Raw genomic sequence first — 16,158 nt, 5'->3', positions numbered from 1 at the left:
TTATTAAGTGCCAATAGAAAAAAATGGTTGTTCAGCTCACCTGTTTTAGTGCATGGTCAAAAAATCTCAAGGTAAAAAGACCAGAAAGAGACCAGCACTCCCTCCATGCTTTGTGGAATACCACTCTGTGATTTTCCTTGATTTTATCTTTCTTTGAAATAAAGCCTCTTTTTTATGGATGAAGCGAGTGCTAGTATCTTTCTGGACTTTCTTTAACAAGTGCCAGACCAGGTCTAAATGTTAAAGGGAACATGTCACCTCATTTTTCACATATAAGCTGCGGCCACCGCCATTAGAGGCTTATCTACAGAATTCTGTAATGCTGTAAATAAGCCCCCAATGTAACCTGAAAGATAAGAAAAACAAGTTAGATTATACTCACCCGGAGGGGCGGTCCGGTCCGATGAGCATCGCAGGTCTGGCGCCTCCCATCTTCATGCGATGACGTCCTCTTCCTTGCTTTTGTCGTGCCTTGCTGACCTTTCTCGGGACCTGCGCACTGCAGTACTTTGCTCTGCCCTCAACAAGGTCAGAGAATTACGCCTGCGCAGGAGCCGCGACAGAAACAAGGAAGAGGATGTCATCGTATGAAGATGGGAGGGACCGGACCCGGACCTGCGACAACCATTGGACCCGGACCACACCAGACCGCCCCTGGGTGAGTATAATCTTACTTGTTTTTCTTATCTTTCAGGTTACATCGGGGGCTTATCTACAGCATTACAGAATTCTGTAGATAAGCCTCTAATGGCGGTGGCCGCAGCTTATATGCGAAAAATGAGGTGACAGATTCCCTTTAAGGTTGCAATGTAGCTTACACCATGTGTAGACACAAAATAAAATAGTGATTGGACTTTGATTATCAGATTTTTTGGGGCTGTTTTTAGGTTTTCTGGCTCTTTTACTTCATTACTACTGTGAAAGTGAACCTACCATGGGTCGATATATGGTGAACACATACTAGAGCATTCTTTTATAGATCAAAACATGAAGTAACCAACAATCAATCTGATCTGAAAAAAGTTACTTCTGTCGTTGTGCTGTAGTCCAAGTGGTGCCTTGATACACTCATTTGTGTAAAAATCTGAATAGTTATTTTGAAGGGTTTAAAAAGGTATTCCCATGATGGACATTTATGACATATTCAGAGTAAATTCAATAAATGTATAGTACATAAGCGTCCCATCAATGGGATTGGTATCTATTACTGTATAAGAACAGGACTTTTACTTGTTCATTCCTCATTGAAGAAGTGGTTGAAATTCTCATACAAATGAATAGGAAATCCAACGACAACTCCACTGACAGCTGATAAGACCTTGTACTCGACATACATGCAGGTTCCATTAGTTGGACTTGCTTCTGTTGTACAAACATGGGGAATACCCATTTATTATTAAAAATGTGTTTAATATAAATGCATGTCCTTACTAATATACTATTTTATCTATTTTATTATTAAGACATGTCCTCTTAGTTGGCAAAACGTATTTGCCATCCACTTGCCACTCTAGTTCGTAATATGGTGACAGATGTAGGGGCATGTAACAAAATACGGGACTTGACCTCCTGCATTGATCCCTTCACACCGAAGCCTGTTTCACCTTCCTGACCATGCCAATTTTTTCAGTTCTGACCAGTGTCACTTTATGTGCTAATCACTCTGGAATGCTTCAGCATATCTCAGTGATTCTGAGAAACATTATACTTCATGATAGTAAATTTAGTGCAATACAATTAGCATTTTTGATGCAATGTCAAAAATTAGCAGAAAAATTAGCAATTTTTTTATTTTTATTCTTTATGCCGTCAAAAAAAAATTTTATATCACACAAAATAATGAGTAAATAAAATTCACCACATGTCTACTTAATGTTAGAATCATTTTTTAAAACTTTTTTTGTTAGGAAGTTAGAAGGGTTAAAAATATTTTTTTCCTATAAAATTTACAAATCCTATATTTTTAGGGACCACTTCACTTTTAAAGTGACTTTGAGGGTTCTATATTTCAGAAAATCCCCAAACAAGACCCCATTGGTACAACAGCACCTATCGCAGCATTCAAAGCAACATTCAGGAAGTTTGTTAACCCCTGACTAATGGCAAAATGGAATAAAATAATAAAAATTCATGTATTTTTCACTAAAATGTTGCTTTAGCCCCAAATTTCGTATTTTCACGAGTAACAGGAGAAAATGGACCACCCATTTTGTTGTGCAATGTCTCTTGAGTATTGCAATGCTTCACATGTGGGGGAAACTACTGTTTAGAAACACAGGAGGGCTCTGAAAGGAAGAATTGCTATTTGACTTTTCGAGAGCAAAGGTGCCAATACAGCAGAAACCCTCTACAAGTTATCCCATTTTTGAAAGTAGACCCCTCAGGGAATATATCTAGGGGTGTGGTAAGCACCTTGAATCCAGAGGTGCTTCATGGAATTGGACCTTAAAAAATAAAAGTTATTTTTTTCCCCAAAAAATGTTGCTTTATCCCCAAATTTCATTTCCCCAAGGGTAACAGGAGGAAAAGGACAACCCAATTTGTTGAGAAATTTCTCCTGAGTACACCGATTCCCCATATGTGGGGAAAAACTAATGTTTCAGCAGGCTCGGAAGAGATGGAGTGCTATTTGATTTTTTGAGTGTAGATTTGGCCAGAATAGACTGCTGGCGCCATGTTACGATGGAAGAGCCCCCAAGGTGCCAAAACAGTAGAAACCCCCCCACAAGTGACCCCATTTTGTAGACTACACCCCTCAAAGAATTTATCCAGTGGTGTGATGAGCATCTTGAACCCACAGACGTTTCACAGAATTTTAAGACAGTGGACCGAAAAAACTAAAAATGATGGTTTTTCCTGCAAAATGGTACTCTACACCCAATTTTTTCATTTTCTCAAGGGTGACAATTGAAAATGGACCACCACATTTGTTGTGCAATTTCTCCTTAATATGCCAATGCTCCATATGTGGGGGAAAACTACTGTTTTGGCACACAGTAGCGCTCAAAAAGAAAGAAGTATTGTTGTGGAAAGCAGAATTTGTTCATATGGTTTGCAGACACCATGCCACATTTGTAGAGTCCTTGTACCACCAGAAGAGCAGTAACACCCACAAATGACCCCATTGTGGAAATCATATCCCTGAAGTAATTTATCTAGGGGTGTGCATATTGAACCTGCAGGTGTTTCACAAAATTTTATAACATTGGGATGTGAAAATAAATTAAGTTTTTTTACACTAAAATGTTGTTTTAGCAGTATTTTTTTATTTTCACATGTAATCATAGGAGGAAGTGGACCCCAACATTTCAAAAAATTGATTCCCAGCGATGTGAGGTCAAAAAATTAATTATTAAAATATTAGATTTTTATTAGATCATGAATACAAAAAATTGTGAAAAAGAAGAGATACCAAATAGGGGACGTGAAGTGTGATAATATGAGTAATAAAATGGATGGCACTTTTGGTTTACATATTTAAAAGAAGCTGGCGTGAAATGTGCGTCGAGGTGAGGGGATGCTGAGTTGAACAGTCCACAAGATTCATCTGGCTACTACAAACTAGAAGTAAAATGCATGACATTACGCACTCCATGCACTTTATGAGAGGGTTTGCACTTTATGAGATGGTTTACACTAGCACTTGCTAAGAATCTTGTCTTACTATTTGATCTACAACTTTTGGGATATGGGTTTTAATAAGATGTAACTCTGCCCTTAACATGCTTGTTACAGCATATTACAAATTTCTATTTAACTGCCCACACTCCTTATTTAGTATGATAACACCTGTCTACCTTTCTTAGTTATTTTAGTCTCTGCATAGTGTGCGCTTTACTACATATCTTTCATCTACATACGGTACCTTACTCATATACATCTTCAATGTGCCATTCACATTATTTTTATTATTTTTTTCTAAAGCTTTTTAAATATGTAAACTAAAAGTGCCATCCAGTTTATTACTCTTATTATTATCACACGTCGTGTCCCCTATTTGGCATCTCTGCTTTCTCACAATTTTTTGTATTCATGACCTAATAAAAATCTAATATTTTGATAATAGGGATCTCTTCATTTTTTGACCCCGCATCTTTGGGGATCAATTTTGTTAAAATAGTATTATTTGAAATGCCTATACACTACCAGCGGACACTGTTGTTTAATCAACATTTATAAAGCAATTTCTTTTGAATACAAAAGCAGAGATTGAATCCCTAGCAAATGATGCTAATAATAATCAAAAATAATTATATGGTCCAGCGGGACAAAAAGTTTTCTAGCATCCAAATAGGACTGTATGAAAAGCTGTTCTACGCTACAACAGAGAGAGCATATAAGAAGAGGCGTAAGATGAACAATAAAATGACAATATTTTATTAGAAATATTTTAAAAGACAAACAATGTTAAAAAAGTGCCAATATAGTGCAAGATAATGAGCAAAAGAAAGTAAGTGGCACCACCAGATGGCAGGCAAGAGCAAGATGTACTGCTAATAGACAACATAATCAAAGATTGAAAATACACAAATCAGTACCAACATAAATAAAACTTGCATCCAGAGACTAGAAAAAAAATCATATAATGTATTGACTATATTCCCATAACCCTCAAAATTAAACTGCATGCACTACACATTGGATAGACCACTGGAGCATAGATGTGAAGACCATAGTATCCTCCATTGATGTAATGAATGCACTAAACATATCGTACCTCAACAAGCAATGGTGCCATTTCCCCTATGCGCATTTTCGGTGGCATGTCTTCATCAGGGGGAGTCATTTATTTCATAGTGACGGAATAATACCACATACAAATACTGCCACACCATGACCAGACCACATATTACCACCACATAATACCACATACAAGGAACAAATACAGACACACCATGGCCGGACCATATATTACCATCACATAGTAACCGAATAATGCCACATGCAAGGAACAAATACCACCACATCATGACCAGACCACATATTACCACCACATAATACCACATACAGGGAACAAATACAGACACACCATGGCCGGACCATATATTACCATCACATAGTAACCGAATAATGCCACATGCAAGGAACAAATACCACCACATCATGACCAGACCACATATTACCACGACATAGTAACCGAATGCTACAATATTGACCATTAATAAAAAAAAACACAATACTAAGTGCCATAATACACAGGAGCTCTGTATATACTGTCAGTGTACTGGTAATATAGTGACTCACCAGTGACATTATACCCAGGAGCTCTGTATATAGTGTTAGTGTACAGGTAATACAGTGATCCCCGGTGTTATTATACACAGGAGTCTGTATAGTGTCAGTGTACAGGTAATATAGTGATCACCAGTGACATTATACACAGGAGTTCTGTATAGTGTCAGTGTACATGCAATACAGTGATCACCAGTGACTTTATACACAGGAGCTCTGTATGTAGGATACAGTGTACTGTGTCAGTGTTCAGGTAACACACTGACTTACCAGTGACGTCTCTAGCTGAAGTCCTACATCTTTGCTTTTCTTTTTCATGCAGCACAGACCGCTATCACTTCTTCCAGCCAGTTCTCATCTCTACATATAATAACAGTTATCTAGAGCACCGCTTCCAGAGCACATTCCCCACTTTTTCCCTTTCTTCTACACTACGCAGCTGAATACAGATGTGCACCCACCATTAATATATAACTAGTTATTATACAACCCACCATTCCATATATAAATTATAATTCACCACTGTGCCCCTACTAACTTTAAATAGCCACTAGCGATGAGCAGACACCTGGATGTTCAGGTCCGGCGGGTTCAGACAGTTACAAAAAGTTCGGATTTGGGTACCAGAACAATACCTGGACCCGAACACGAGCCCCATTCACTTGAATGGGGAGCCCGAACATCCAGTGTTTGCTGCGCTGTTATGTGCATGACAACGCGGCAAACACCGCTTCTGATCAGCGAAGAAATCATCCCCTCCGGTCAGAGCCGCGGTTACCACGCTGTCAAAAGATCGGAGGTATAAAGCTTACATTCGGCCACTGGTGTCAGCTGATGGGACTACTGATCCCATCATCTGACACCTGCAGCTGTTAATTACAGGGAGAGCAGGAGCGGCAGATGGGAGTATTCATCAGCCGCTTGTGCGCTGTAAATAAATAATTAAATGAAAAAATGGCGTAGGTTCCCCTGTATTTTTGCCAACCAGCCAGGCAAAACTCACAACTGGGGGCTGCAACCCTCAGCTGTCAGCTTCAGCAAGGCTGGTTATCAAGAATAGAGGGGTCCCCATGCTGTTTTTTAAATCATTTCAATAAATAATTTAAAGAAAAACGGCGTGGGGTCCCTCCCATTTTTGACACCCAACCTTGCTAAAGCAGACAGCTGGGGGCTGGTATTCTCAGACTGGTAAGGGGCCATGGATATTTGCCCCCCCCCCCAGCCTAAAAATAGCAGCTCACAGCTGCCCACAAAAGGCACATCTATTACACTGGTCAACGCAATTTTTCTGGCAAAAGGTTTTAAAACATATTTTAAGTCAATTTTGGCTGCTGATTACGAATATGAACTCCGTTTTTGGCTATCACATCAGGATTTCGAGATATTTTACATTTTTGATGAAAATTACTCCTATCGAACTTTTTTTTAATGATAAAAACACATGATTTTCACTACATTTTGTATATTTTTAATCAAGGAATAACAAAGATTACAAAGTCTATGTACAGCAAATCAAATATACTTACAGAATTAAACTACAAAATATGCAAACACAAATATATATGGCACACAGATGAATGGCAAATGGCAGTTATTTGAACTTTCTTTTCTTGGCTGATCTGTGATGTACAACTTCTGGGTTGTCTCTCATCAAGCTCCAGCAATAGTCAGCCATCATATGTGAGCCCCACCGGCCTTGATACCGTTCTTCCATTGTTTTAATGTCCTGATGAAAACGCTCCCCTTGTTCCTCGCTTACATCCCCAGGGTTCTCTGGAAAAAAGTCCAAATGGCTGTGTAAATAGTGAATCTTGATACTCATTCTACATCCAAGATTTCGCAGACTCATTAGTAGCTCTTCCACAATCTCTTCATAGAAAATTCTGCACCACATTACAAAATGCATTCCAAGCTCTTTCTTCTGTCTCATTCATTGATGTGATAAAATTTGGGTCTCTCATAAGTGTTCTTATTTGAGGTCCATCAAATATTCCAGCCTTTTTCTTCTCTTCACTAAGACCAGGAAAAGTTGAACATATATAGTTAAAGCAGTACCTGCACACGACTGTTGTGTAGGTTGAAAACTGTTTACTTTCTTATCATAGCAAATGGGAATTATGCATGTTCAAAGAAAACAGATATTCTCACATTTATTGGGAGACTAAATGAAAACTAAATTTACCTTAGTGAACTGTATAAACCGGCACTTTTCATACACTACTTATATTTTTCATGGAATTCCTGAAAATGGGCTATATACCTATAGCGCAAAAACGTGATGCGATAGAGAAATTATAAGATCAGATTTGAATTCAGCACCCTCAAATTAGTCTAAAACTGTTCTTAATTTTAAAGTCCATTCAAGAAATTTTTTTTTTGTAGACCAGTGTTATCATTTTCAGTCACCCTCCCCACAACTTTATCATGTGCAGTCCCCCCCCCATCACTTGCAGAAGTTGCAGTCTCCCTCCACCACCTCCCTTCACCCATTGAATTCATTTTATAAAGAAAAGAAAAAATGTTTTTCATACTTACCTCACAGCAAGTGCAGCTCTGCTTCTGGTGTCCTTGTACATGTCGGCACATACGCAATGACGTCATCACGTATGCGCTGTCACCTGACCAGAAGTCCAGAGGGCGAAAGGAGCAGGAGCTGCGCAGCCATCAAGGTTAGATGGCCGTGGATATCACAGCTCCGACATGTGGGCTCCATCGGCGGCGCACACTTTAGTGCACAATAGGGCCTGGCGAGCAGAAGCACAAGAGCGGGTCCCGGCGGGTCCCCCTCTGTGCTGCTGCTCACCCAGCCCCATACAGATGTAAAGGCAGTATTGCCCTGATGGCGGCCCTGCGTATACAGTAGGTTATGTGCACACACAGAACACAGTGCACTTAGCGATGTATGGGATATATACAGCAACTCCATATATTGGTTGGTGGCCGCTGCCTGAATACTGTAATACATTCACTTCAATGTGAGATCAAACTCAGTATTCGTCTGATAAGAAATGTGCGGGGCTGAAGGGCGGGCTACCCATACATCGCTTAGATCTAGCCTCTCCCGTGATGGTGTGGATCCCCAATGAACTCATATTGAAGAAATATCCAAGGGATAGATCATCAATGATTAGACCCGAACAACCGCTTCAGGCCGGAGTTACACTACCGTATAACACGGCCGAGTGCTATGAGATAAAACATCACATAGCACTCAGACCAATGTTATTCTATGAGGCAGATCACATCTGGGAATATTTTCTCATGCGGATTTGCATGCTGTGATTGCCAGCAAGACTCGGCTCACTTTCACCCATGCAAATCTATTGGTGAGTGTGAAACATCGGACTGCACTGGGGTGTCACCCCAGTGCAGTCAGATAGACACTGAGTCAGGTCACGGAGGAGTATTGGTAAAATACTGACCAAATACTCAATGTGTGACCATGGCCTAAAATCGAATGCAATACAGATATCCGTATGGGATATGATTTTTTTTTTTTAGTGCATTCATAGACTTATATAGTTGAGTCTGATCCTATGTACAGAAGAGCTGAAGAAATAAGAATATAGGAATATTCCATGTGGGAAATGTTAGCACTAAGAAAGACGCTAAATCCACTTGTAGTGAGAGAGACTAAACTGAATTAGAATTAAAGGGAATCTGTCACCCTTTTTTTGGACTATCAGCTGCCAGCATTGACATCAGGGGCGGTCCGGTCCGATACCTCCCAATACTGCAGTGCGCAGGCGCCAGACCTCTCCAGTGCGCCTGCCCCGGAGCTACTACAGGAAGGGAAGAAGAGGACGGCATCGTATGAAGATGGGAGGCGCTGGACTGGACCACGACACCAGGGGCTGGCTGGCAAATTTTAGCCTGGGGGGCAAGCACAATGCAGTGGCCCACTGTGACGCAGCCCACGACCCTTCTGTCCCCCCTTTTTTCAAATATGAGCTGCCGGCACCAACATCAGGGGCTTATCTACAGCATTCTGTAATGCTGTAGATAAGCCCCCGATGTAACCTGAAAGATAAGAAAAAAGAATTATATAATACTCACCCAGGGGCGGTCCGGGTCTGGTCCGGGTCCAATGGGTGTCGCGGTCCGGTACGGCACCTCCCATCTTCTAACGGTGACGAACTGCAACACCCATCGGACTAAGACCATCCCCGCCCCCCCGGTGAGTATAATCTAACGTGTTTTACTTATCTTTCAGGTTACATCCGGGGCTAATCTACAGCATTACAGAATGCATTACAGAATGCTGTAAATAAGCCACTGATGTCGGTGCCGGCAGCTCATTTTTGAAAAAAGGGGGGACAGATTCCCATTAAGGTTTTGGTCTCCTGTAGTAGCACTTGAGTATAGCACATGTGCGACAGTGGTACACCTAACAACCCATTTCATAAAAATGGTTGAGGAACAATAAATACTTATCAATAGAAAAAAGTCTCTGTTAGTGTATCACCACCGAAAACATAAGTAAGTGCTCAATTAAAAAATGTATTTCTCTCATTTGCTCCATATCAGCGTGTCAGCCAGGGGTCCACAGCATACCATATATTGATATCAGCACAAATCCTACCATGCTGCAGGTCCAGCTCTCTGAACCCTCAGCACGCTATACCACCACCATCAGTACATAGTAATACTACCGTAATTTAACTAAATTATTGGTAGTGGTTGTAGTAGTGCCTATACAACCAGACGATATGTCAGCCCCATATTTTCAGCGCAGTGATATGTATAAATTTATTTAAACATTTTTTAAAAAAATTAAGAGACCACCACATCAAGACCCTGTCATGGCCAGCCTAATCTCCAGACCTGAACCCCATTAAAAACCTCTGGAATGTAATCAGGAGGAAGATGTATAGTCACAAGCCATCAAACAAAGAAGAACTGCTTACATATGTGTACCAGGAGTGGCATAAGGTCATCCAAAAGCAGTGTGAAAGACTTGTGGAAAGCAGCTAAGAGGCATGAAAGCTGGGATTAACAATCATGGCTATTCCACAAAGTATTGATTTCTGAACTCTTCCTGAGATAAAACATTAGTATTGTTTCTAAATGATTATGAACTTGTTTTCTTAGCATTATTTGAGGTCTGCAAGCACTGCATTTTTTTTCTTATTTTGACCATTTCTCATTTTCAGAAAAAAAATACAAAATTTATTGCTTGGAAATTCGGAGACATGTTGTCAGTAGTGTGGCGCCCCTGAGGCTCATTCGCCACAGAGGTACTGCACCTTCTCCTAAGGTGTGGTGCCCCACCATCCTGGTAGGTTGGGAGCTCCTTTCCATGCTCCAACACCTACACCCGCACACAGGATAGTTCAGCAAAGGACCAGATTGCAGCTCCATGCTTAGAGGGTAGCAGAGCACCTTTCGTGGGTCCTTGCTTTGTAACACGAGATGTGCTGGGAGGTGGGTGGAGTTTAGATTCATATAAAAGATTGGAAAGGTTTAGAATTACAGGTCAGTCCCTTAGGGGTCGAGTCTGACAGAAGGTCAGCGGAGTAGGAAGCCACTCAGTGAGGAGTGGGGATCCCTGGAAGAAGGGATGGAGGAAGGAGTGCTGCAGCTGCCTCAGTGACCTGAGCCAGCTGGCATGGGAAAGTAAGAAAGGTGGAGAGACGTAGACCTGTAACCTAAGCATCTATACGAAGGAGAGACAAGTACGGAACGAAGGAGTAGAGAACAGAGAGGAGGAGTGGGTTGGATAGGAACCCTGCCTCTAGGTTCTCAGCACAAGGCCGGGGCCCCGTCCGCAAAGTTGTATGGACACTTATGGTTCTGCAGCAGACACCGGTGAAGTAGTTGGCTGTAAATGCACTACTCCCATCCAAGACTTGGGACACAACAGCAACACAGATAGAGAGCCTGGATCCAGGAGCATCCCCGAGCAGGGTACAGCTGTCTGTCATACAAGTAGAGTTCTAGGAACATCTAGACAGGAGGTATTCCAGGGTAACTAAGTACTGGAGTGCTTCACACCACAAGGCGCATTGGCGGAGTCGTTCAGGAAAGGCACATGTTGGCGGAGTGTTGGAGAGGAGAGCCCTGACTTGCCCGGGAGGTTAATTGAGTCTCTACCTCGGAGGACACGGCACGGAGGCAGGCACCAGTGTGTACCACGAACTGTGAGTAAAGCTTTGAAACTGCAGCTCTGGTGTCCTCCATTGATTTGTGCGCTAACACCTTCAGCACCGCTACATCTGGGTACCAGCATCCACACCATCCTGCACTTCTCCAGACCCATTGCACCTACACTGCCCTGGGACTACAGCTCCACCTGTGGGGAGCTACACCATCTTTGCTGCATCACACCATCAGTCCCAGCGGATCTGCACGCAGCGTTGGCTTAACATCTTACTTGCCAAACACCACAGGTGGTGTCACGAACTATTCACCTAACCTATATAACAAACCACCATTGATTTGGGCGCCCGAGTACCCCATGGCCCTGGGAGGGCGACCCAACTTGGCGTCACGAACAGGATGACGAGACCCGATGCCATCGGGTTCTGTGTGCCTGAGATTTATTGGACTTTTGAAAATGTGCAGAAGACCTGATTTGATAGACTGTAAAATGGACATTAGAAATGGCGGCTGGCGCGGAGAAGAAGGGCGTGAAGAGGTGGGATGTCCTAGGAAAAGACCGCCAAGAGTCTTGGGCCTCCCCTGCCTGAATTACTATGTGACAGCTACATGGCCCACCCCCCGAGGGGTTCGTATACTGGCTTGGTATGGAGGCACTGGAAGAAGACGCCGCCCCCGGAAGGAGGGGCAGGAGAAGCCAGTGGCGGGAATGGGGCCAAGGCAGGAAGAACGCCAGAACGCCATTTTGGAAAGAGAGGGAAGGAGGCCTGCGTAGCGCGGGGAAGTGCATATCCCCGGCGCCATGCCTGACGGCTCCAACCCTGACTCTGGAATGAACCGCCAGCAACTAGAAGACGAAATTGCTGAACTGACAACCTGTCTGCAGCTGAGGCAGGAGACCTTGGAGAAGCTGAGACGGCAGCGTGCCCCGGCAGGGCCTACACCTGCGGTACCCATTCCACCGGTACCTGCTACCGCTGCACCGGACTGTCCTCAGGCAGCGTTGGTTTACACCTCCATGCTGTCCATGCAGCTGAGTGTCGCTCGTCCGGAAAAGCCATCGGAGGCCCCGGGAGCTGAGACTGTGCTCCCACCCGGACCTGTTGTGGCTGCGCAGGTCCCTACTGAAGCCCATAAGGATCCCGAGCCGCCATCTGCTCCACCACCCGGACCCGCCATTCCGGTGGATGTCCCCGCAACGCCCCGCCGCCTCGGGACTGTACCGGAGCCGGAGCACCGCCAGGAGGTCCCAGGTATGACTGCAGCCCCTACACCTGGGAAGGCCCTGGGGTGCGCGCCCGTAGTGGCGGCGAGACAGGTCGTGTTGGACCTCATCTGGGACGGGGATGCTAGTCCCAAGGGGGAGACATCTGAACCCCTTACAGTGGTACCGCAGGCCCCAGTGGGTGAGAGCAGGTCCCGGGAGGAGGAAGAAGAGACTGAGGCCCGTTGTCGGGCTACCCTACAGCAGCTGGCAGCTGAATACCAGGAGAGGGAGCAGAGGAAGATGTCGGTGCTGGGCCCTGATTTAGACCGCAAAGAGCGAGCCCGTGCTGGTCACTTTGGTCCCTGGGATGCAGCTGGATGGGGACAAGTCCTGAATGTGAATCGGGAGAGGGTGTTAGGCGTCGGATTCCTGGCACTGCACAGCGGGAATCCGGAGCCAGACATCCTGCGGTCTCCCATTCTCCTCCGACCGCTCGGACTCCTGCTCAGCAATCTCGGCGAACCAGGCATTCCCCGCAGACTCGTTCTGTGAGCCTGGATGTTGCTGCCACCTCTGGTGCAGCAATGATAACGCAACCTGCTTTGCAGGGAACTGCTCTAGAGGCTAAGTCCTCGCGCCGTGCGACTGGGCATGCCCGCAACTTGTCCTCTCAGTGGAGAGCAGGGGTCACATGTGAAGGTCCTATGTCGGATCTGATTGGTCCTTCCTATAGTACTGGAAGGTCCCGGAAGCGCATGGCTATAAAAAGCCTGCATGGCGGCTCGGCCATGCGCTAGTGTAGCATATTATGCTGTGTGTGTATGGTGATGGATGCATGGACTGGTGTCTGACTTATTATGAAACCCCTTCCCTCGGATATTACGAATGGTGACAGTATGTTGGGTTAGTCAGCTCCAGATTGTGGCAGGCTACACGCCACTGAGCCTTCCTCACCTACACTAGCGTCCGTCGGTGCCCGGCTCCTCCGGCATCGTCGCTTAGCGGCTTCAGTTACGGCCGCGCTGCAGTAGTAGCAGCTTTTGGTGTTCGCGGCTGCGACGCCACACGCCGGCTGACCTGTGCAGCTAACAGGTTCAGCCTTTACGTCTAAGTTCATACTTTGGCGTCTCTGTGACTAAACAGAGTCCGCTCTCAGGCTCTCGGGTGACGTTAACCCGAGCGCTGTATCGCACTTCTAGCGTATCTGCCATTGTCCAGCAGCGGTCTTGTCATCTACCGCACGGTGGACCCCGGGCGGCGAACGCGCCTTCCATTATTTATATCTGGTGCGTTCCGCCGACCCTAACATTACACTAGCGCCAGGGTCTGGCTGGCAATGGCAGACGTGCAGCAGCTGCAGCGCTACATTCGGCAGCTGGAGAGCAGGTTGGCGGCTATTGAGAGCACCAACTCAGCTGCGAATGCTGCGCTAGCTGCTGCTCAGACAGTCGCTGAGGCTGTCTCACGTGCGCCCACACTTTTGCCCCTGCCGACAATGTCTCGCCTCCCGCTCCCCGATAAGTTTTCGGGTGATAGTGCCTCCTGTAGGGGATTCGTTAGTCAGTGCTCCATCCAGCTGGAGTTGCTGGCTGCACGGTTCCCTACGGAGCGGGCTAAGGTGGGATTTATTGTCTCTCTGTTGTCTGGCCGGGCATTACAGTGGGCCACGCCATTGTGGGAACGTGGTGATCCCGTGGTACAGGGGGCTGCTCAGTTCCTCGCGGCTCTGAAGCAAGTCTTCTTGGGACCACGGGTCACCCACGATACGGCTCTCCAACTGTTATCTTTAACACAAGGGTCACTTTCGGTTAGCCATCATGCTGTCCAGTTTCGGACACTGGCTTCCGAGTTAGAGTGGCCGGACAAAGTGTTGGTCCCGGTGTTTTGGAGAGGCCTGGCTGAGCACGTAAAAGATGCTCTAGCTACTAGGGAGATTCCCACCAGTTTGGAGGAGTTGATCGCCGTTTCCACCCGCATTGATCTCCGCTACACGGAGCGCGGGTTGGAACGAGCGCAATCCAAACGTAGGGTTAATTTGGCTCCCACCTTTACTGAGCCGCTGAAATTTCCCGCACAGGAGCACCTCTCCTCTGAGCCTATGGAGGTGTCTCGCACCGGCACTAAGTTGCGTCCGATGCGAACCTCTGTGCGCTGTTATCGGTGCCGACAGTTGGGCCACTCGGCTGGCACATGCCCTCAGCGGCCGAAAGGACGACCACGTTCAGTGGCCGTAGGTGGTGGTCAATCCAAGGTGGGACCCTTTTCACCCAAACCGGTGTTCCAGGGTACATTAGATAGTGGGTCCTCCTCCTGGGAGGCAGAGGTCACCCTGGATTCCGGGGCCGAGGGGAACTTTATGTCCTCGACTTTTGCCCAGAGACACGCTATCCCTCTGGTGATACTCCCCCAACCTCTGACCATCAGGGTGGTAAATGGGGCACCGTTACCATCTCAGGTGACCCATCAGACAGCCCCACTCGGACTCTCTATTTCACTCTCACATCGGGAGACTCTGTCCCTGCTAATTATGCCCAATGGCATCGATCAGGTGCTCCTCGGAGTTCCCTGGCTTCGTTGCCACTCCCCGCATATTGACTGGGCTTCAGGGAGGATACTGGGCTGGGGCAAGGACTGTGAGGGAAGGTGCCTGAGGGGCAGCGTTCAGGTGGCTTCCACAGAAGTGCCTGCGGATCTCTCCTCGCTCCCCAAACCCTACCACCATTACGCGGACGTCTTCTCTAAGAAGTCTGCGGAGACGCTCCCACCGCACCGTTCCTATGATTGCCCGATTGATCTCCTGCCAGGCACAGAGCCTCCCCGAGGCTGTGTTTACCCTTTATCACTCCCTGAGACGGAGGCTATGTCCCAGTATATCCGGGAGAACCTGGCTAGGGGTTTCATCAGAAAATCGGTGTCACCGGCTGGTGCCGGATTCTTCTTCGTACAGAAGAAGAACGGAGAGCTACGCCCCTGCATCGACTACCGAGGTCTCAATGCTATCACGGTTAAAAACAAATACCCCCTACCGTTGATCTCGGAGTTATTTGACAGGTTGCGGGGGGCCCGGATCTTTACTAAACTAGATCTGCGGGGTGCATACAACCTGATCCGCATTCGCGAAGGAGACGAATGGAAGACAGCTTTTAATACCAGGGATGGCCATTACGAATACCTGGTTATGCCCTTTGGCCTTTGTAATGCCCCAGCTGTCTTCCAAGATTTTGTCAACGACGTCTTCCGCGACATGCTCTCTACCTCGGTGGTGGTCTATCTGGATGATATACTCATCTTTTCGCCAGATTTGACCACCCACCGGAGAGACGTCTGCAGGGTCTTTGACCGTCTGCGGGCGAACTCGTTATTTGCCAAGCTGGAGAAGTGCCAGTTTGAGCAGGAGTCCTTGCCGTTCCTGGGCTATATCATCTCGGCCCAGGGGCTGGCCATGGATCCGGCCAAACTACAAGCGGTAATGGACTGGCAGGAACCCCATTCCCTCAAAGCGGTGCAGCGCTTTTTGGGGTTCGTGAACTACTACCGCCAGTTCATACCACACTTTTCCACACTGGTGGCTCCTTTGGTTGCTCTCACCAAGAAAGGAGCTAACCCCAATGCTTGGTCAG

At 46.0% G+C, this 16,158-nt stretch overlaps 1 protein-coding gene across 2 annotated transcripts in view; it reads left to right on the top strand.

Moving 5' to 3' along the window:
• Positions 1 to 16,158, top strand: part of TMEM98 (transmembrane protein 98) — a 110,928-nt gene that overhangs the window by 56,465 nt on the left and 38,305 nt on the right. The window lies entirely within an intron of this gene.

The sequence above is a fragment of the Dendrobates tinctorius genome, unplaced genomic scaffold, assembly GCF_039654945.1.
Source record: "Dendrobates tinctorius isolate UK_male_01 unplaced genomic scaffold, ASM3965494v1 ptg000032l, whole genome shotgun sequence".
Taxonomy (NCBI): Eukaryota; Metazoa; Chordata; class Amphibia; order Anura; family Dendrobatidae; genus Dendrobates; species Dendrobates tinctorius.
The sequence above is the reverse complement of the archived record's forward strand: the minus strand, read 5'-3'. Positions and strand labels throughout refer to the sequence as shown.